An 18654-nucleotide genomic window follows, 5' to 3' on the forward strand; every position below is an offset into this window, starting at 1 on the left:
ATGTGGATTACCAAAAAGCTTTAACTGCAGGCCCATGGTTCTGGGGCTCAGCAGGTTTATTCCTCACCCCCTGGTTCCCAGATTTCGATCCCGCTACAGCAATCATCACCAAGCTCCCTATCTGGGTCAGACTTCCAAATCTTCCGGCACACCTATGGCATTTTGCTGTATTCCAAGGGATCGGCAATTCTCTAGGACGCTTTCTAGACACAGACGTCTCTAGAGGGGAAAAGGGCCTATACACCTTTGCCAGAATCTGTGCAGAAATAGATATAAGCAAAGGTCTCCCTGACCAGATCAATCTCAAAATCGGAGACTTCCATTGGACTCAGAACTTGGATTACGAGAACACAGCCTTTCGCTGCCGAAACTGCCATCTCACAGGGCACCTTCAGAGTTCTTGTCCCACGATGGCGGCCCAAAAGAAGAAAGTAAAGCCTAAGCAGAAATCCAAAAGCTGGAAGCCTCATGATCCTCCCCCCATGGATGACTTTGATTTCAGCTCGGATGAAGAGGAAGAGGAAGTGGAAGGAATGGAAGCGAAGCCAGCTCAGGATCCGCCTTCGACTGATCCTAAGGATTTATCCATCCCATCAATCTCATAGAAAAGAATTCATGAATCCTCCACCTCGGATTCAGACAAGGAGCCTTCCCTGACAGCTCAGCTCAGTTTGCAAATCATGCCGGTTCATCAGTCTCCCCCTGATTGGGTCAAAGTTGGGAAAAAGAAAGGGAAAAAATGCCGAATAGTTGATTCTACACATGTTGGGTAGAATCCTCTGTTTTGTTCTCGCTCTTCTGTTCTTCTTGTTTCTCCCTTGCTCAGTTCAGCTCTCTTCTCTTCTTCGTTTAGGGGCTGAGGTGGATAGCATATCCTTACCGGCAGCCTGTGTTCTTGCCTCTCTTGGATGTAACTTCTTATTGTACAATATTTCCTCTTAATAGAATTAGTTTTTACAGAGAAAAAAAAAAACAACTAAGACAAAATATTTGATCGCAAATAATAAATCATAGTTTTCATTTAATTTCAATTTGTTATGTGTCCTATCTTATCCAAATTTATTAGACAATATGTGGTAATGCCCAACCTAGTTGACTACAGAAAATGATCCCCTCTATTTGAATTCCACACCAGTGATCCTTGTTTTTAAATATAAAACTTGCAATTCTCTATATTTTTTTAATTTCAAAAGTGTTTAGATGATGCACTGATCCAAAATTCTTTGTTGAAGAGAACAAATTCTTAATCCTAACTCTGTTTTGCTACTAATTTGACCAAGAATTCTTTATGGAACACAATAAGTTTTTAATTATAATTTCTAAGTATACTTTGCTATTACATTGAGACATAATTCCATGTTATTTCTCACTACTTGTAGAAGGTTTCCAAAAAATACAAGATTAGTTGATAAACTAGTTTTATTGCAATTTTAAAAAAATAGAACTTACTTTTTATGTAATAATTTAAATTCAATATGGAAAAAAAATTCACAAGTGCAAACTTATAATTTTCTACCATACTTTAATATAAAATTGAACATGTAAAGTTAGTTTATTGTTTTTTTATATAAAACATGTAGCATGCAAATTTACTAAGCATACCAATCTTACTATACCATTTGTAACTCCATAATTTTTTACATGTGATTTATTATTTTATACATAAAATTTAAAATGTAAATTTACTTTCTATTCTATTCACAAGTGTAAACTTACCTTTATTACTATTTTATAGCCTTTTCATGTAAATTTAATTATTATTCTAAGAAAAACTTACCTTTACTATTTGCAATTGTACTTCAACATAAAAATAACATAATAAATTTAGATATTACTTTATTCACAAGTGCACACTTATCTTTAGGTAACTGCAATTTCTTATTTTATATTTTTTTGTAATATGAAAGTTGCCATTTTTCTATACTTTTATATAGGAGTTATGGATTTGCAACTAATATTTTTCATTTTACATTTTTTATATATATTTTTTAATATTGGATTTATCCTATTTCCATAAGAGTTATCCATTTTAAATTGAAATTTTCCATTTTATAATTTTTTGTAATATAGAAGTTGTTGTTTTTCTATATATGAGTTATGGATTTGCAAGTGCAACTAAGGTTTCCATTTTATATTTTTATTATGTTTTTTAATATTGGATGTATCCATTTTTTCTATTTTTTCATAAGACTTATCTATTTTAAACTGAATTTTGCCATTTTATAATTTTTTGTAATATAGAAGTTACTGTTTTTCTATTTTTTTTTTGTATAGAAGTTGTGGATTTGCAAGTTTACCATTTTATAAATTTTATAAAAATTTTTAATATTGATTTATTTTTGTTCTAATTTTTCGTAGGAGTTATCCATTATCATTTAAATTTGTGAGTTTATAATTTTTTCCAATATAGAAGTTATGGTTTTTGGAATTTTTTTTTTTTTTTATAAGAGTTACCAATTTGCAAAGAATTTACTATTTTATAATTATTTTTAAGATAGAAGTTATCATTTTTTTTTTGCAATTTTTCATTATATAGAAATTACTAACTAGTTATCCATTTAACACTGAGATTTCTCAAATTATAATTTTTTCAAATATAAAAATAAGGTTTTTTGTTTTTTATAAAAGAGGTACCAATTTGCAACCAATTCATTATTTTATAATTTTTGTTAAGATAGAAGTTATATTTTTTTAATTGCAATTTTATAGAAATTACTAATTCACTTCTATTTACCATTTTATAGAGAAATTGGATAGAAATTTCATTTTTCCTTTTATAATATAAGAATCGTTGTTTTTTATATTATTATTGTTTTATTTTATTTTTAATAAAAATAATGGTTTGTTTTTTCCCAATTTTCTGATTAATCCTCATATAAAAACGTATCCGTATAATTTTTTTTATAAAAACTGAAAAATATTAACGGTATAAAAATATTATAAAAACAAAAAAATTAACATTAAAGTTAAAGAATCGCTGCATTATTTCAATTTTCAGAGCTGCGTTATTTTTATAAAATTTCAATTCACCTGCGGTATATTTATAAAAGGTAATTGAAAAGCTCGGATTTACTTCCTCTAAGTGATTTGTCAGCGTTCCTATCGATGGTTACACAGTCGGAGCTTCCCACCCATCGTGTCAGGAAGCATTAACGATTAAGGGCTCAATCGGAACTAATGAAAGGCAAACACAACCTAGATAAATCCGCGAAGGGCAAATTTGGTGGAGGAGTTGTTCTGGACACCATACCGAGGTTCAATTTTATTGTTCTACAGCCACACTGTTCGTCAACTCAGAGGGAGCAGCGGACGCTCGCCATAAGCGGATAGAAAAGCTTTGACCAAAATCATGCAACGCTCATCGTACCGAATTGGAATTGGAAACTAACGAATTATTAGCTGTATCGAACCGAATTAGTGAATTTCCTAAATCCGCGAAGGGCAAATTTGGTGGTTGTCACACTCCCATACGTATATAAAAAAAAAAATTTAAACATCAATACATGGCAGTTTTACCTTGGTAATAAAATATGGTAGTCAACGTTACTTTGACAACAATATGGTAACAAACATATAATTACAATACCGCTGACTGTTCAAACTTCTATGTAATAATTCGAGCACACACATTGCATGGGTATGAATTAAGGTTGGTTCTGTATCTACATAGACATGATTATAATTCCACGTCCCCATAATAACAATGCAAATGATATTCTGGTCTAAGGTTATAGTGTTACATAAAGCGCTCTTTTAAACAACCCCTTTGTACATGTATCCGCCACTTTGAATACCATTAGATCACATACAGTGCACAGAGTTCGATTAGCGTCTTAAGGCAACAGCTATCCGTCCGGAGTTTCCTTATCCCGAAGTTCCTGTGTTTAATACACCCGTCCGGCTTTTGCATCGGACACCAGGTGTCTCCCTCCGCGTCGTCCATTTGGTAAGATGGATGGTACGATGGTGCTTGGCCATGTGCGCTCGGAGCTCGAAGCTTTTACGGCCTGGCACCTCGGTAGTGTTGATTTCGCGCCAAAGGAGTTTCCCATGTACACCGGCTATCGGACGGCCTTCAGGGATTATGGAAGATCAAGGGTTGATATCTCGCCACGAGTCGGTAAGAGTTATGGTGCATTTATAAACCCGTCCCCTTTCTGTCGGAGTCTAATTTTCTCATTTGGGCATGGAAAGGAATTGCTGTAGCTCTGTAACCCTGTGCGCATTCTTACATCTTCCAGCTGCTGTCATGGCTATACGTCGACTCAGGTATGCGTCTGGTTATGGTTTACGACGCTGCAATATTCTCTTGCTGGTATTACAATGTTTACTTTGTTACAGTCTCTTTGACTCAGCGATTTCGAGTTTGAGTATACTCTGTGTTCGTTGATTTGCAGTCTAATACAGTTCCTTCATTTCATTCTTGGGTTCTAACTCGTTTGTAGGTTGAAGTTTCAGGTAATGGCTATTGTCTATTAATGAAGCAAGTGAGTCATTACAGGCTGCAGGCTGCCCTTAACAGGTATGCGACATTACTGACGGCCTTCTCCATATTTACTTCATTCGAGACCATGCCTGAAACCCTCTTCCCTTGAACAGGGACTGTGTATATTTCATTTCGGTTCGATCCCTGCACGGTCCAGGGTTCTCTCTGGCGAAAGCTCGGGTTTTCTTGCCGTGCTCAGGCAGAACACCGACGCTGGGGAACACAGCACAATGAACTTGTATTATTTAGTTCAGGGTCTATTTAGCTTGTATTTTTTAATCCTAAGCCATTCGGCTTGTCTTACCTACAGACATTGGTTGTGAACATGTTCTGGTTTTAACTCTGTTTTAACAGTTTAATATTTCTCGTATAAGAGGAGGGTAACCCTTCATGTCCAACTGGTTCAATTTCTTTTGTTTACCCGTCCTCTCAGGCGGAGTTATCTACTGCTTTCCGAGTTAATATGCACAGTTTATTTCACAGAACAGTTATTATACTGCTATGAAGTCTCTTTGTTTTGTAGTATCGCATTATGGTTGTGAGATTTACTCCTGTTGATATTGCGGCACTCGTTATGATACTTCTATTTTCATATTGAACTTCGTTTAACTGTATTTTATTATGTCATAATGCCGCCTTGGATAAGTCTCAGTCCTGCTTCATACATGAGGGTTTACTAAAGAGTCAGTTTAAGAATGCATATAATCATAATATCATGCAATCTTGAATGCTATTAGTGTCGATTTAAATAATAGTCGGGATGCGTTTTGTTAAATATATACATATAGCCGTGCATGCAATCATTACAGGAGTTCGACTCTCACTTTATGAGATTCTTCGACTCCCAGCTACGGCTATCCGGGTCGGGGTTTAATCTGTAATAGCGTTTCCTTATCATATGCAAACAATGACCTAGTTATATCTTATTCATTTAACTGCCAGACTTACCAGTCCGCCTTAAGATTTGATATAATGCTGTAGATACGAAACACTGCCTCCTGTCAAGAATGCATGTTCATTTTCTGTTGATGCTTTTGTATAGAATGTATATTTTTCATTTCTGGACATGTAAAATACAGCGGGTCTACGGCCCTATCTCTTCGTATTTCTAGTCATTACTTGGATATCAAGGTCTTGATAGCTCGGTTTGTGTTTATTGTTGTTTCCAGATAAAATGCAAGGGTTTGATACTTTGTTTTTATTCTTCAAATACGAATGCATTTCGGTCTGTTACATTACAGCAATAATGTTTTGTTTCTTTCTTTTTTTTTTTATTCTCAGTCAGAAATAATAAACAATAATCTCTACTGTTTCCCTTTTTCTCACAGAATAGTAAATTAATTTAGTCATAGTAGGCCATCCCTGTTTCTTGTATGCAACCTACTTGTAATGCTTGTCAATCCACCCGTCCGTAGGAAGAACTCTTCTTTATCTTTCCACCCCCAAGCACTTGCAGGTCCTACCCGACCGCAATAACACTGGTCTCGCCAGTAAACGCTATCTGATCCTAACCAGACATAGCGTGCACATGAAACTCTTTTCCTCTTATGCCATTTGATCCTAACCAGACATAGCATGAATGTTCTTTTTTTTTCTCTACCATCTGATCCTCACCAGACTTGGCATTTTCCCCCTTTTCCTCTGGGGTCTCAACTACCTTCAGGTAGTTAGGGTTCCAATGTAACTGATTCCTCAGTTACTTAATCATGATTAATCATAACTCAATTCAAATAGTGCCAACACAAATTGTCTTTCATTAACATAACAATTAATAACAAGATTATATATATTTTAAAATAAAGTCTGTGTTCAATAATTACTTTCACTAATTACTAACATTAACTTTTCACAAGGGGTGTTACATCTCCCCCTCCTGAAAGTCTACATCGTCCCGATGTTGCTGTTCATCCAAAAACAGTCTGGGATAAGTATCCCTCATCATTTGTTCATCTTCCCAGGTGGCCTCTTCAGGCCCAAAGTGCTGCCACTGCACTTTAACCTGGCTGATGACCCTTTTCCGCAGCTCGACTCTTCTCCGATCTAATATGTTCACTGGTTCGACCAGGAACTCTCCTTCCGGTTCCACCTGAAACACATACGATTAAATCAGCCAATTACTAATACTCTATTTCAGTTTATATTATATAACAGTCTTCCCTTACCTGAATGTCCTGCCAACTTATTATATGCTTAGGGTCATACACATATCTCTTTAAAACTGATACATGGAAGACATTATGAACCCGAATATGGCTGGGTAGGGCGAGCTGATAAGCTACAGGCCCTACTCGTGCCAAAATTTGGAATGGTCCACAAAAACGCGGTGCCAATTTGGCACATGCATTCCATTGAAGGGTGCTTTTCCTAGCACGAATTCTGATGTATACATGTTCACCCACTTGGTACTCTTTAAACGTCCTCTTCCGATCTGCAAAATTCTTCTGTCTGTCTTGTGCCATCTTTAGATTAGCTCGAACCTTTTTCACCATAACTTCCATTTCTTCCAACATCTCAGGTCCTAGCAAGAATTTATCCTCTGGTCCACCCCAACTGGAGGGTGTACGACATTTCCGGCCGTAAAGTACCTCGAATGGGCTCATCCTCAAAGATGAGTGATAACCATTGTTATAGGCGAATTCCACCAGATGTAAATACTCCTCCCATCTCGTAGGTTGCTGCATCACATAAGACCGCAGCATGTCCTCCAACACTTGATTCACTCGCTCAGTCTGTCCGTCAGTTTGCGGATGATATGTGGTGCTGAAGCTCAACTGAGTTCCTAGACCTTCAAATAAGGTCCTCCAAAAAGCTGAGGTAAACTTAACATCACGATCAGATATTATTACTTTCGGCAGCCCATGAAGTTTAAATATATTTTGCATAAAAATGTTTGCGATTTGAGCTGCACGATAAGTGGATTGAACCGGTATAAAGTGAGTTGACTTGCTGAGTTTATCCACTACTACCATTATAGAATCATTATTCTTTTTGGATTTCGGCAAACCGGTAATAAAGTCCATGGTTATGGTCTCCCATTTCCATTCTGGTATGGGTATTGGCTGTAGCAGTCCTGCAGGATGCAGATGTTCAGTTTTCACCTGCTGACACTCCAAACAGCGCGCCAAGTATTCTACAACATCCTTCTTCATGCCTGGCCAGTAATACTCCTTCCTTAATGAGGTGATTAATTTCTGGTAACCAGGATGCCCTGCATAAGGACTTCTATGATTTTCATCTAGAATCTTTTCTTTAATACTGCTCTGATTGGGTATGTAAATCTTCTTCTGAAAACACAACATGCCGGCTGTATTCAAGGTATAACCTTATTGTATGGAACGGGCATCTGAATTTTGCACCAAATGCTTCTTTTGCAAATAAATCTGATCTTGTGCCGCAGCCTCCTCAATCTCTTGGTCAAGAGTGGACCATCCTTGACTGATACCAATCTCATAAATGCAATGCACTTTTCGACTTAGTGCATCAGCTACTATGTTCTCCTTTCCCTTTAGGTGTTTAATTTCGAAATCGAAATTTCCCAAAAAGTCCACCCATCTTGCTTGTCTTGCGTTTAAAGTGGGTTGACTAAAGTAACTAGTCAAGCTATGGTGATCCGTCATTAGCAGAAATTTCCTCCCTACTAAATAATGGTGCCACATCTTCAGAGCATGGATCACAACGGTTAATTCCAGGTCATAGGCAGAATATTTCTGCTCATGCTCCTTCAACTTCCTGGATTCATAGGCAATCACTTTGCCTTCCTGCATTAGCACTCCACCCACGCCCTCCTTACTGGCATCTGTACAGACTACATATTCTTTTTCGGGATCTACCACACACAGCACAGGTGCTGTGGTAAGTAAATGCTTTAGCTGTTCGAAGCTCCGCTGACAAACTGTTGTCCACTTAAACACTTTTCCCTTCTTCTGCAAGGAGGTAATGGGGTAAGCAACTCTAGAAAAACCTTCCACAAACCGCCGGTAATATCCAGCCAGCCCCATGAAAGATCGAATATCTGCTACATCCTTGGGTGTAGGCCATTCTATTATAGTTTTGATCTTTTCTGGGTCTACTGCTATACCTTCCTTTGTGATAATGTGACCCAAATATTGGATCTGTTCTTTATAAAAATCACATTTGCTGAATTTTCCATACAGCTGATGCTCTTGTAAAGTCTGTAACACTATCCTCAAATGTTCCTCATGCTCTTTCTTATTCCGGGAGTAAATAAGTATATCATCAATGAAGATCAATACAAATTTGTCGAAGTATTTATGAAATACACTATTCATCAAACACATGAATGTTGCAGGTGCATTAGTTAACCCAAAAGGCAGTACCACAAACTCGTAATGTGCATAACGAGTACGAAAAGCGGTCTTGGCTATGTCTTCATCTTTTATTCTAATTTGGTGGTATCCTGATCTCAAATCGATCTTTGAGAAAATGGTCGCCCCCTTCACCTGATCAAACAGCTCGTCAATGCGGGGTAGTGGGTATTTGTTTTTAACTGTCAGTTTATTCAGCTGTCTATAATCTATGCACATTCTCAGAGTCCCATCCTTTTTCCTCACAAATAGCACAGGAGCTCCCCAAGGAGAGACACTGGGGCGGATGTACTTCTTTTCCAGCAGCTCTTGCAGTTGCATTTTTAACTCCGTTAACTCCAGCACACTCATCCGATAGGGTGCTGGGGACACTGGGGCTGCCCCGGGTATCAGCTCAATGGTGAAGTCCAAATCCCTTTTAGGTGGCAGCCCTGGAATTTCTTCAGGGAATACATTTGCAAATTCTTGCACTACTGGTATATCTTTAACAGTTGCAACCTTATCCATAGAATCTGCAAACCCCACTTGTACTGCATAAATCTGGCACTTATTTCGGATACACTTAACCAGCTGAGAGGCTGTGATCGACCGAATTTGCACTGGTTTCTGGATGCCTTGAATCTCTTTTCCCATACCCAGCTCATCTCTGTAAGAGAATGTTTTTGTTTTACAATTAATTACAGACCACCGTCGTTCCAACCAGTCCATTCCTATCAGCACGTCATAGGAACCAAGAGGGAGTACATTTAACTCAGTTGTTATTGTTTGGCCAGCTAACCTTAATGGACAATTGCTGACTTTGGTTAGTACTCGTCTTTTTGTCCCAGTGGCCAGCTGTACTAACCATGGGCTTTTAAATTTAGTGGTTTGCAAACCACAGCTTTCTACCACTTCAGGACTTATATAGCTTAAAGTAGCTCCTGGGTTTACTAAAACAGAAACAGCTCGGTCAAAGATCTTACCTTCGAACTCTATCATTGTTGGCTAGTAATCAGCTTGCCGATCCTCCAGTGCTGCATTTATTCTGGGCATGGATCGAGCCACATCTCCTACTGTTGAAGCTTCGTAGATCTGGGACAACTGATCGCTGTCCTTCCGATGAGGGCAGTTTTTGATATAATGGGGTCCGCCACAACCCCAACACTGAACAGGTGGCCGAGCTGAGCCTTCATTGTCCAATCTAACTTGTTGTTCACTGTATTTGGATTCTGCAGGAGGCTTGAATCTGCTCCGAGTTTTTGCTGGATTTTTAATGCTGGCTCCTTTCGAAAATCCTTTCTGAAAACTGTTGTGTGCTCCTTTACTACCCATAGGCATTTCACTGCCTCGCTTATCTGTCCAACGCTTTCCAGAATTTTCTCCTTTTGATTTATTCTGTTGATAACACAGTCTTGCTTTTCGAATTGCTTCATCCACGGTTTTCGGATTATCGAACTCTATCCTTTCTCGCATTGTCAGAGGTAAGCTGCTCACAAATCTTTGCACCTTAGTCTTCTCTTCACGAATATAGGGCACGTAGCGAAGCAGGGACGTGAATTTAGTTACAAATTCATCAATGGTCTGCTGTCCAAGCCGCAGATCATGGAATTCTCGCGCTTTTTCATCATAGAAGCGTTCTGTCAGGTACTTCTCTTTAAAATATCCTTGAAACTTTTCCCATGTCACATCCTGTTCACTTATTCCCCGCACCATCTTGACCTCTTCCCACCATAGCGTGGCTTTGGCTTGCAACTGGAATATAGCCAGCCTTGCCTTAAGATGATGATCATATTCATACACTTGAAAATATTTATTCATATTGATTAGCCATGCCTCTGCAGCCTCCTCGGATTCCCCATCGAAATGAGGTGGTTTAATTTTCCGAAATTCCCCTTGTAGTTCCATCCGGGGTCTTTTTGGGGTTTGATATTCGGAGGCATTGACAGACTTTTCTTCTCGCGTCTCTGCCCTGTCTTCTTCTGGTTCAGTATGATAGCTCTGTTCATCTGTTACTCTTGGCTGTTCAGGTCTCGGATGTGACTGCTGTTGATGTTGCTTATCAGATAGACTTTTCAGAATCCTCTCATGTTCAACATTTAATCTTTCGTTATCCGCACGCAACCGGGCCATTTCGTCCTTTAGCTCTTGCATTGTCCTCAATAGTGTCAAGTCAGCATTGCGACCTGCTGCTCCCAATTGTACCCAAAACTCAGAATTTCCCTAAGGTTGTTCCATGTTTTCCGGTGGTTCCGGATTTCCATAAGGAGCTCTATTTGCTCTCCTCATTCTGCTACTACCTGCTACATAATAACTCATTAAACAAGTTTAATTCATCTTAGCATATTCTGAACTTTTATCATGATACCATTTATATTCATGTTACTGCAATTTAAATTCTTCCCAAAGGTCACAGAGTTGTAAACCTTGGGCTCTGATACCAATTTGTCACACTCCCATACGTATATAAAATTTTTTTTTTTAAACATCAATACATGGCAGTTTTTACCTTGGTAATAAAATATGGTAGTCAACGTTACTTTGACAACAATATGGTAACAAACATATAATTACAATACCGCTGACTCTTCAGACTTCTATGTAATAATTCGAGCACACACATTGCATGGGTATGAATTAAGGTTGGTTTTGTATCTACATAGACATGATTATAATTCCACGTCCCCATAATAACAATGCAAATGATATTCTGGTCTAAGGTTATAGTGTTACATAAAGCGCTCTTTTAAACAACCCCTTTGTACATGTATCCGCCACTTTGAATACCATTAGATCACATACAGTGCACAGAGTTTGATTAGCGTCTTAAGGCAACAGCTATCCGTCCGGAGTTTCCTTATCCCGAAGTTCCCGTGTTTAATACACCCATCCGGCTTTTGCATCGGACACCAGGTGTCTCCCTCCGCGTCGTCCATTTGGTAAGATGGATGGTATGATGGTGCTTGGCCATGTGCGCTCGGAGCTCGAAGCTTTTACGGCCTGGCACCTCGGTAGTGTTGATTTCGCGCCAAAGGAGTTTCCCATGTACACCGGCTATCGAACGGCCTTCAGGGATTATGGAAGATCAAGGGTTAATATCTCGCCACGAGTCGGTAAGAGTTATGGTGCGTTTATAAACCCGTCCCCTTTCTGTCGGAGTCTAATTTTCTCATTTGGGCATGGAAGGGAATTGCTGTAGCTCTGTAACCCTGTGCACATTCTTACATCTTCCAGCTGCTGTCATGGCTATACGTCGACTCAGGTATGCGTCTGGTTATGGTTTACGACGCTGCAATATTCTCTTGCTGGTATTACAATGTTTACTTTGTTACAGTCTCTTTGACTCAGCGATTTCGAGTTTGAGTATACTCTGTGTTCGTTGATTTGCAGTCTAATACAGTTCCTTCATTTCATTCTTGGGTTCTAACTCGTTTGTAGGTTGAAGTTTCAGGTAATGGCTATTGTCTATTAATGAAGCAAGTGAGTCCTTACAGGCTGCAGGCTGCCCTTAACAGGTATGCGACATTACTGACGGCCTTCTCCATATTTACTTCATTCGAGACCATGCCTGAAACCCTCTTCCCTTGAACAGGGATGACTGTGTATATTTCATTTCGGTTCGATCCCTGCACGGTCCAGGGTTCTCTCTGGCGAAAGCTCGGGTTTTCTTGCCGTGCTCAGGCAGAACACCAACGCTGGGGAACACAGCACAATGAACTTGTATTATTTAGTTCAGGGTCTATTTAGCTTGTATATTTTAATCCTAAGCCATTCGGCTTGTCTTACCTACAGACATTGGTTGTGAACATGTTCTGGTTTTAACTCTGTTTTAACAGTTTAATATTTCTCGTATAAGAGGAGGGTAACCCTTCATGTTCAACTGGTTCAATTTCTTTTGTTTACCCGTCCTCTCAGGCGGAGTTATCTACTGCTTTCCGAGTTAATATGCACAGTTTATTTCACAGAACAATTATTATACTGCTATGAAGTCTCTTTGTTTTGTAGTATCGCATTATGGTTGTGAGATTTACTCCTGTTGATATTGCGGCACTCGTTATGATACTTCTATTTTCCTATTGAACTTCGTTTAACTATATTTTATTATGTCATAATGCCGCCTTGGATAAGTCTTAGTCCTGCTTCATATATGAGGGTTTACTAGAGAGTCAGTTTAAGAATGCATATAATCATAATATCATGCAATCTTGAATGCTATTAGTGTCGATTTAAATAATAGTCGGGATGCGTTTTGTTAAATATATACATATAGCCGTGCATGCAATCATTACAGGAGTTCGACTCTCACTTTATGAGATTCTTCGACTCCCAGCTACGGCTATCCGGGTCGGGGTTTAATCTGTAATAGCGTTTCCTTATCATATGCAAACAATGACCTAGTTATATCTTATTCATTTAACTGCCAGACTTACCAGTCCGCCTTAAGATTTGATATAATGCTGTAGATACGAAACACTGCCTCCTGTCAAGAATGCATGTTCATTTTCTGTTGATGCTTTTGTATAGAATGTATATTTTTCATTTCTGGACATGTAAAATACAGCGGGTCTACGGCCCTATCTCTTCGTATTTCTAGTCATTACTTGGATATCAAGGTCTTGATAGCTCGGTTTGTGTTTACTGTTGTTTCCAGATAAAATGCAAGGGTTTGATACTGTGTTTTTATTCTTCAAATACGAATGCATTTCGGTCTGTTACATTACAGCAATAATGTTTTGTTTCTTTCTTTTTTTTTATTCTCAGTCAGAAATAATAAACAATAATCTCTACTGTTTCCCTTTTTCTCACAGAACAGTAAATTAATTTAGTCATAGTAGGCCATACCTGTTTCTTGTATGCAACCTACTTGTAATGCTTGTCAATCCACCCGTCCGTAGGAAGAACTCTTCTTTATCCTTCCACCCCCAAGCACTTGCAGGTCCTACTCGACCGCAATAACACTGGTCTCGCCAGTAAACGCTATCTGATCCTAACCAGACATAGCGTGCACAGGAAACTCTTTTCCTCTTATGCCATCTGATCCTAACCAGACATAGCATGAATGTTCTTTTCTTTTCTCTGCCATCTGATCCTAACCAGACTTGGCATTTTCCCCCTTTTCCTCTGGGGTCTCAACTACCTTCAGGTAGTTAGGGTTCCAATGTAACTGATTCCTCAGTTACTTAATCATGATTAATCATAACTCAATTCAAATAGTGCCAACACAAATTGTCTTTCATTAACATAACAATTAATAACAAGATTATATATATTTTAAAATAAAGTCTGTGTTCAATAATTACTTTCACTAATTACTAACATTAACTTTTCACAAGGGGTGTTACAGTGGTGGAGTTGTTTTGGACACCATACCGAGGTTCAATTTTATTGTTCTACAGCCACACTGTTGGTCAACTCAGAGGGAGCAGCGGATGCTCACCATAAGCGGATAGAAAAGCTTTGACCAAAATCATGCAACGCTCATCGTACCGAATTGGAAACTAACGAATTATTAGTTGTATCGAACTGAATTAGTGAATTTTCGAATTTTTTTGCTGGTACGACTTAATTTGGTAACTATGATTTTAATCATATTTTATATAAAAATTCAAAAATCATGTGGCGCGCATCGTACCGAATTGGAAACTAATGAATTATTAGCTGTATCGAACCGAATTAGTGAATTTCCGAATTTTTTTTGCTGGTACGACTTAACTTGGTAACTATGATTTCAACCATATTTCATATAAAAATTCAATTAAAATGTCCGTTGGTTTTTTTTTAAATGAGGGGTCAGATCCTCTGAAGAAGCTATATTAATCCTGGTATATACAATATTCACAATATATTACATCGGCCGAAGATTACAATAGCTGCGTCATAGACGACAGCTGAACATGTTCGGTGAGTCGATCCCGGGTGGGGAGCATAATATCAGCGTAATATCATGCCGTCCCATCCACATCAGATATCGCTAAATTTACAATTTAAAAAATTGACTTCAACTACATTTACTTTTTTTCTTCTCTTTGTCCTTATTTTATGTAATAAACCACCTTACCTAACATAGAACTGCATCGCTATGAATATATAGTTATTAGAAAGAGGACCAGTAGATGAAATTATAACAATTTATCAATCAATAACATCTGGAATTTTAATATTGTGTACTTAGTACAATATAATTGTGAAAGTTTGTAAAATGTTGAAGAACTTGTGAAATTGAAATTTCGGATTTCAGCAATCTAGCAGAACAATGTGTCTCAAATATTATGTTGAGAGTTCGTTGATTCTCCAGTTACGTTTAACAATATACTATCAATTGTGAGTTCCTATGACTAGATATAAAAGAGGGCGTAATACCATATGGAGAGGTATGACTCTTCACTTTGTAGATTCCACATTGACCCAGGGAGTGGACAGGTAGTGGTAGGTAATTTGATATTGCTCTCTGGAAAGTTAAATTTAACCTTCTTTGAAAAGAGGGATAATGGCTCATGTGGGAAGAATATGGAAAATATCTTATTTTATTTTTACGATTTTAGATATGTAAAGTTTAAAATAATTGAATTATCTTTATGAAGTTACAATTCAATTATTTTCGTGTTTTTTTTCGTTGGGTTTACATTCTCTCCACAATATGGCGTACCTATTTGAAATGTTTATATGGAATTAAATAGGTAAAAGGATATATGACAAGTATTTTTCTTTGGTTCCCATAATATTTATGTGAGATTAAACATGTAGAATTTAAAATAATTAAATATTTAGAATTTAAAATAATTGAATGATATTGATTTTTTATTTGTTTGGTTGGATTCATATGTAGGAAAATTAAATATAATTGTGTTTTAATTTGTTTGGTTGGATTTATAGGTAGGAAAATTAAATATAATTGTGTTTCAATGATAATTTTTCAAAATTGTCTTTGGAGCACAATTATATTTAAATAACTGTAGAATTTCTGTAGAAATTTTGATAGATCTAGAATTTTAGTTAAATTAAACACAAGTAATTTGTTGATATTCAATAGAGGAGAGAAATAATTTGTTCTATAAAATCAATGTATTAAATTAATGAACAATAATAATACATGAGAAACCAAACTTCTAATTCCAAAGGGATGTGGTTATATAAAAATTGTGGAATCTAGAAAACTAGGAAACAACTAGTAAAAAACTAGAAAAGGCTAAGAAAAGCTAAAGGGAGGCCTAAAATAGCAACAATGACTCAAGAAAACCTATGCCAACTATCAGCCATGAGGAAATCATGAGGAGGGGCACATTTCCCAAGGAAGACAACTTTAAAACATGCTAAAATGGTCTCGAGGACCAAATCGCTTGATTTAAGGGGGAATCTTCATGTGGGGCGCCAATCCTGAAATAACTGAAGTGGATGAGGTGTGGTTAGGTGTAAACATGCACTTAGATGTCTAAATGGTTTAGGAAAGTGGTTGGACCAATATTTCCATAATATTAAGTCTTTAAAGGAAAAAAACAAGGGAATGTTGGTCCATCGAGCTAGTTTACCAACAACCACGTGTGAACATGATTTTTAGTGCACGTGGCTAAGGAAAGGATACTTAGGCTAAAAATAAATGTAGATGTTAGGATTATATTCCAACACCCCCCCTTCATCTTAACTCACTTATCTAAACTGAGTCTCGACCAAGATGCCATGTTAGGTTCTCAGGTACAATAAATAAAAGATCCTCATAAAATGAAAAAAGCGGAAAAACCTCGTGGGACCCCCCCCCCCCCAAACCCAAAAAAGAAGAAGAAAAAGATGAAAAAGGGCTAAGTGGCTAGAAGGACCTACTCAGTGGTCTCCACCACTCCAAGCATAGCTCTCAGTTTTGAAAATTTCTTTTCAGTGAAAGACTTGGTGAAGATGTCTACAACCTGCTACTCAGTGGGGCAGTATTGCAATGATATGACTCGGTCACAGATCAGCTCGCGGATGTAATGCATGTGAATCTCGATGTGCTTGGTCTTCTGCCTCTAAACTAGATCAATTGATATCTGAATGGACCCTTGATTGTCACAACATATGACAGTCGGAAGTGGATATTGAATACCAAACTCGGAGAGAAGCCCCTACAACCAAACAACCTGTGTAGCTGCAGTCACTACACCTCTATACTCTGCCTCGGCTATAGATAAAGAAATCATGGATTGCTTCTTGCTAGACCAGAAAAAAGGCTCTGAACCAAAGATGAAAATATAAGCAGAGGTGGACTTGCAATCTGTACCATCGCCAGCCCAATCAAAATCTGTGTACCCAATTAGTGAAAGTGGGCAATTTGCAGCATAAAAGATACAAAAACTAGAAGTACCTTTCACATATCTAAGGATTCTCTTTGCAAATTTTCAGTGAAGCTCATGGGGCACCTGCACATATCTGGAACAAACTCCTATTGCAAAAGATATATCAGGTCGTGTGTGAGTAAGATACAATAAACTCCCAACCAACTGTTGATACAGTGTACTGTCCACCAAAGGTGTAGTACCCACATCCTCAAATCTGATACTCGAAAGAAAGGGAGATGCTGTTGGCTTGCATTCTGTCATTTGAAAGCAGACAAGTAGATCTGATGCATACCTAGACTGTGCCATCTTGATCCCTGAAGTAGATTGAGAAACTTCAAAACCAAGAAAGTAGTGCAATAGTCCCAAATATGTCATGGCAAATCAATCATGTAATGCTAATTTTGCTGAATCAGCTGAGGTAAGGTTCCCTGTCATCAATAAATCATCTACATAAAGTACTATCAGCAAAAGGGAATCATCATGCTGCAAAAAATAAACATTCAGATCAGATTTGCATTGAATGAATCCAATGGAAAGAAGGAAAGAATCCATCTTTGCATACGAGGCTCTGGGAGCCTACTTAGGCCATACAAAGATTTCTTTAATCTACAAACGAGGGAAGAGTTCTGAATGTATCCCTGTGGCTGCTCCATATATATCTACTCCTTGAGATATCCATGAAGAAATGCACTCTTCACATCCATGTGATGAACTTTCCATCTGCGAGAAGCAGCAATGGCTAAAAGTAGTTGAATGGAGTCCATTTTTGAAACAGGTGCAAATGACTCTGTGTAGTCTATGCCATGTACCTATCAATATCCTTTTGCAACAAGTTGAGCTTTGTACTTGCTGATATCATCATCTGTAGCAATCATTGTTTGATAGATCCATCGACATTGAACAAGCATTCTTCCTTTCGGAAGTGGAACCAAGTCCCATGTGTTGTTTTCCATGAGAACAGAGTACTCTCCATCCATGGCAGCCTCCCAAAGCAGGTTTCCAGTGGCTTCAGAGTGTGACTCTAGATCTGAACCAAGTGTCATATAGCAATGTATGGGAAGCAATGGTTTGGTGGCAGCCAGGGCTTGAGGTTCCCCAAAAAACTGTGATCTAGTCCTTCTCACATCCGCAGGATCACCAACTAGTTCACCCGCATCTTGCAAGGTTTTCTTTTCCCAATTTCGCAGCTGAGTTGGAGCAGCCATGACTTCCTCCTCATCCTCAGAATTAGACCCAAGAGGCTTATCTGATGACTGCTCTGAAGTGCTCAAAGAAGTTTCAGACTCCTCCTCATCAGTGGCAACAAGCGGTTCCTTGACAGGGTATGCTAAAAAATCATGCAGTGGTACTTCTTCAAACTTCACTCTTCGAGCTAAAAAGAAATTTTCAATGTGAGAGTCTAGCAATATATATCCTTTGGCACTGTCAAGATATCCAACAAAGATACATTCAACACTTTGAGGCTCCAAAGACTTCCTCTTATCTATTGGAATGTGAGCCCATGCTCGTGAACAAAAAATGTGAAAATGCGACACTTTCGGTTTCTTACCAATTCAACATT

General features: G+C 38.0%; 1 long non-coding RNA gene across 1 annotated transcript; it reads left to right on the forward strand.

Moving 5' to 3' along the window:
- The first annotated feature begins 11977 nt into the window (after positions 1 to 11977).
- Positions 11978 to 12597, forward strand: LOC149139624 (uncharacterized). Its single transcript, XR_016264131.1, has 3 exons — positions 11978 to 12049; positions 12239 to 12302; positions 12380 to 12597. It is a non-coding gene; the product is annotated as an uncharacterized LOC149139624 (long non-coding RNA).
- The last annotated feature ends 6057 nt before the right edge of the window (positions 12598 to 18654 follow it).

The sequence above is a fragment of the Pinus tabuliformis genome, chromosome X, assembly GCF_031772625.1.
Source record: "Pinus tabuliformis cultivar Carrire ecotype Pingquan chromosome X, CPIR1, whole genome shotgun sequence".
In the NCBI taxonomy this organism is placed as follows: Eukaryota; Viridiplantae; Streptophyta; class Pinopsida; order Pinales; family Pinaceae; genus Pinus; species Pinus tabuliformis.